Here is a 5,000-nt window from a genome sequence, read left to right as displayed (position 1 = left end):
TGTTTTATTGTTATTATCATTTTATTATCATTATTCTATTATTATTATTATTATCATTGGTAGTATAGTTATAGGATCGTCATTATCAATATTGTTATTAACGTTATCATTATCATTGTTATTATTTATTTTTTGAATTGTTATTGACATTGTTATTGTTGTTATTTTCATTATTATTGTTATTATTGTTACTGATGTTGGTTTTGCTATTTTCATTATTAATTTTATCATTGGTTGTAGTACTAGCAGTTTCATCATCATAATTTTCATTATTATTATTATTATTGTTACTATTACTATTGTTATTGTTATTATTGTTGTTATTATTATTATGATTACTATTATTATTATTGTTGTTATCATCATCGTCACCATCACCGTCACTTTATTTTCAATTTCTGAGTTTGCATACTTTACCCTAATCATGTTTTCTTGCTCATACAAGCACCAACCCCGACTTCAGTCATTTTCCGGACCACATTCTCTACACAAACACTTTCTTTTGTCGCGCAAACAGCATCATCGCTGAGCCAGTCCCTATAACTGCCCGTTCACTCCGAGGCGCCGGAAAGGGAGCCGGGAGGAGGAGGTCGTGGTGTCCCTTGTAATAATGTGTTTTGCGGGTGTGAGTGGCCGTGGGGTTGTGTTTATAAACGTTAGTGTGTCTGTAGGAGAGGGGAGGGCGTGTGTGTGTATCTGTGTGCGCGAGTGTTTGTGTGGGTTTTGGGTTTTTGTTATGAGTGCGTGGCGTGTGATGCAGTCGGTGGAAGGGTGCAGCAGCTGTTTTGTTTTCGTTATTTGCTGTTTTATGGGCTTCTTGTCGCTGCCTTTATTGTGTTTGTCGTTTTTGTTACGCTTGTTATTATTGTGATTTTTGTTGCCATCAGTATGATCATGGTTATTCGTGTTGGTACTACAAATATGAATATACGTATTCTTGTTGTTGCTTCTATCATTGTTTTTTTTTATTGTTGATGTCGTTGTCATTGCTGCACTATTATCATTATTACAATTATGTTTGTGTTGTTATTGCTGTTGTTATTTTTATGACATTGTTATCATCAGCATCCATTTTCTTGTTATTATTCATATTGCTATTATCACCATTGTTATCACCATTGCTGCTACTACTACTTATAACGCCATTACTAGTAATTTCACTAGTACTAATACTACTGCCATTACTGCTAATTCTGCCATTACTACCAATTTCCTTTTTCACCATTACTCTTATCGGTGAAAGCCCGCTAATAGCATTATTGGTTTCACAAAGAAAGGATAAAAACACGCTTATTATGGCCACGGTTCGCACGGGAGCGAGCGTCGCGCAGAGGCGCCCCTGGGCATCGTTGCCCGGGGTGACGCTCACGCCCACAGCGCCGATTACAGGGGATTACGGCCGGTGTGAGCCTCGGTATCGATGGCAAACACCCGCACACAGCCGTATATATGCGGTTACATGCCTATATAAGAATGGTACGAATACACACAGATCTGTATGCATGCACAGATATGCATATAGTGTATAGACAAGTATTTATACGCACACAAACATGCATGTGTGTATATATATATGTGTGTGTGTGTGTGTGTGTGTGTGTGTGTGTGTGTGTGTGTGTGTACAGATAAGTATACACACATACGCGTATGCATATCGCAAACATGCAAAATATACAGGTACGTATGTACACACATATACAGATACATGCATACAAAATAGACACAGGCACGTATACACACTCCGTTACGTACGCATATATACATGCTTATACAAAGAACCGGTCGCACACATACACTCAAACACACACACACACACACACACACACACACACACACACACACACACACACACACACACACACACACACACACACACACACACACACAATGGCTTGGTAGCTTTACTGGCTATGTTTACATGACATAGTTTTGTTTAAGCAATAAATTTTCGATGCTTAAGTACTGCACGTGTAAATTTGGAAGACTTGATTCTCTCTATCCTGTTTCTTTGTTCATATATATATTATTGCTTTGTATGTGTATTTATATTGGTCTTTTATCTCGCTTAGAACTAATAATGTTGATATTGTAAACAATATTATAGTTGCTACTGATGTGATTATTTTTTATCAATATTAGTAGCACATCTTTTTCTTCAGGATTTATAATATTGAGTTTGATATAACTGTTGATGGCTATAAAGTTGAAAGTATTTATTAAATTTCCTTGTCGGGCAATACCACCGTCCCTTTCATCCAACTGAATATTATCTTTATCATTTGCAATCATCATAACCAGCATTGTACAGTACAGCGTGCGTGTGTGTGTGGGCCAGCCCAAGACAGGTAACAAGGCGGGCTTGTCGTCTCAGGAGGAATTCTCATTACCCAAGTCACTCTCAAGCCCTGTATCTGAGCTTCTTAATTACTTAGGTAATTTACCTGTGGGTTCTAAGTGATTTTTTTTTCTTAATGCAAGTTCTTTCGAGAGATTTTATGACCTGTCGTATATGCATTGATGCCCTGTGCGCCTCGTCCTTTGTTTTGCTCGTTTTTCAGAGCAAGTTCTTATGAGAGGTAACATTTTGCCTGAAGTGTACATGGCTTTTGGTAATTGAAGTGTGACAACCGATACAGCGAGGGCTAGATGTTGCATCACGAATCTTGCTTGGGAGATTAACACGAGAAAAAATGTGATATTGGCATGCAGTTGGTACGATTGTGTTCAGAAGCGCGTAACTGTCATTCATCGCCAACACGTGATTGGGAAAGGAAATTAATTTTCATAAAGCTTCCATCCTGTTTTAACGTCATGGTGGATAATAAACTGATAATTTATAAACTACTGGTTCGCGGCTGTAGAACTGCAACGATAACACCTGCAACTTTTAAGTGCAGGTTTTGTAGCTTGACTGGAGATTCTGGTAGCGCGTGTTAGGGCTGTAACTACCTCTGCAGTAATACATTGCAAATACTGTTGCTTTTGGTGTTCACTTTGCTGTGGTATGTAATCAGCATTAATATACACGGTCTTTCACGTCTCCCGCTTAGCTTTTTATCATTACAAAAAATAACAACCCCCGTGGCTACTGTGTAACTTTTGATTAGTCAAATCATTTATAGAACTAGAACATTGAAAAGTTGTATCTTTTAAGAAATCGCTTCAAGGCAGCGATCCTTTTCGCCTTTCGTCCCGCCCTTAAGTAATAAAAACGGAGCCACTTTATATTCTAAAAAAGTGCGCCAAATAAAGTTTAAAAAGGGCACGGGATACGATGTAAAAAAATAGCGCATAATAAAACTCCTTTTTCTATTCGTACTTGATCGAGATAGCCCATTCCCACAAACCTTTCATGTTCATTGGATTAAAAATATCATCTCCTCTTGAGGTAACACTGAGGTAATGTTCTCATTTTTTAAGACACTCATTCCTTCTTAGAGGTTGAAATTGTAATACATAATGAGGAATGAGATGATTCAGAGATGGTGGGTTCTGGCAGCGACAAAATTCTGGCCAATGAAAGAGCAGAACGGCTTGTAATGGGAAGTAGTGACTCCGCCTACTTTTCACTAGCCAATAGTCGGACTTTATTATTTATGGCGGTTTCGCTGCCAGACGTACAAGCTAAGGAAATAACTCGCGTATAAATCGTGGTGAACGCGTATATTTATTATATTAGCAAGTGTCTAAATATAAATGTTAATTCATATCAACGTAAAAATGATGGACATTGATATAAAGCAACAGTAAATTACGAAATAAACGAATAAAAAACACATTGGATGCGCAACATAGGACAAGTATGAAGCATCTGAGCGAGCTAATCCATGTGGCTCAGTAACTGTTCATCTACCGTGAGAGAAGGTTACGCAGCTCTTGGTGGCTGTTCGCATGGACTTAAACTTGTGACATCGAAAAGTTGTGAAGTTAACTAAATGTAAAATAATGTTATAGTGTCTATTGACATAGCATATAGAGAATTGGGAGTTGTCTTCAGAAGTAGATATTAGTGCAGATTCCAAAAGAATATTACGTTTTTTTGTGTTTATATGAAGACACGATTTCCTCCAAAGTGATGTATTTATTGCAAAGAACAGTGTATTGTTAGAAATTGGAAAATCAACGTAAAAACTATATGATATAATTTGACGTTGCTTTGTGATGTGTATGTTGGATTTTTTAATGGAGAACAAGGAAGACTTACATTCGGTAAGTGCAATTGATTGATCTTCAGTGCCAGCGCACATTGTGCTTGGAAACTTTGCATGTTGGTGAAAGAAAATCCTGAACTTTTTTATCAATAAAGATAATTTTACCTCTGGAAATTTGTTATATATGTATATATACATATGTACATATGCATATATATATATATATATATATATATATATATATATATATATATATATATATGTGTGTATATATATATATATGTAAGTGTATATATTAATGCATATATTATATATAGTTTTCTTATTTAGTAATATAAATTGGAAATGTGGATGTTTAAATATGTACTAGTATTTAAAACCGAGTGATTTAGTGCTCAAATTCATAATCCTATATTGTTGATAATGTTATAATGTCCTATATGATGCCATAGCGTTAAGATTTTCTGTTTTGTTTTTCGTATAAGCTTCTTAATTGTCTTTACCCGTATTGGCGCATTTTTTTCTGCTCATATGTTGTAACTGTAGCAACATGTATTAGTATAACTTGTAGTGGAAGTATTATTGCTGCTCCACCTCCTTATCCTCTTCCTCCTCTTCCTCCTCCTCCTCCTACTCCTACTACTACTGCTACTGCTACTGCTACTACTACTACGACTACGACTATTACTGCAACTGCTGCTGCTACTATTGTCTGTTTGCCTAATCATCCTCATTTTCTTCTTCTTATTTTTTATTGTATCCTGCATGAGTAATTTAGATAAACTACCTTTTAAGAATAATGGTGTTATTATCATATGTTCATTTTGTCATGTATCCATTACATGTGCT

General features: G+C 36.1%; 1 protein-coding gene across 4 annotated transcripts in view; it reads left to right on the top strand.

Annotated features, from left to right (window-relative positions):
* Positions 1-5,000, top strand: part of LOC113806005 (protein Wnt-5b) — a 677,940-nt gene that overhangs the window by 639,080 nt on the left and 33,860 nt on the right. Inside the window, exon 1 of one of the 4 annotated variants that reach the window (XM_070129737.1) lies at positions 3,840-4,209. The exons of the other annotated variants lie outside the window; for them this stretch is intronic. The gene's annotated coding sequence lies outside the window, so the exon portion shown is untranslated. Of the gene's footprint in view, positions 1-3,839; positions 4,210-5,000 lie in introns of those variants that run through there. 4 annotated transcript variants of the gene reach the window in all.

The sequence above is a fragment of the Penaeus vannamei genome, chromosome 14 (genome assembly GCF_042767895.1).
Source record: "Penaeus vannamei isolate JL-2024 chromosome 14, ASM4276789v1, whole genome shotgun sequence".
NCBI lineage: Eukaryota > Metazoa > Arthropoda > Malacostraca > Decapoda > Penaeidae > Penaeus > Penaeus vannamei.
The sequence above is the reverse complement of the archived record's forward strand: the minus strand, read 5'-3'. Positions and strand labels throughout refer to the sequence as shown.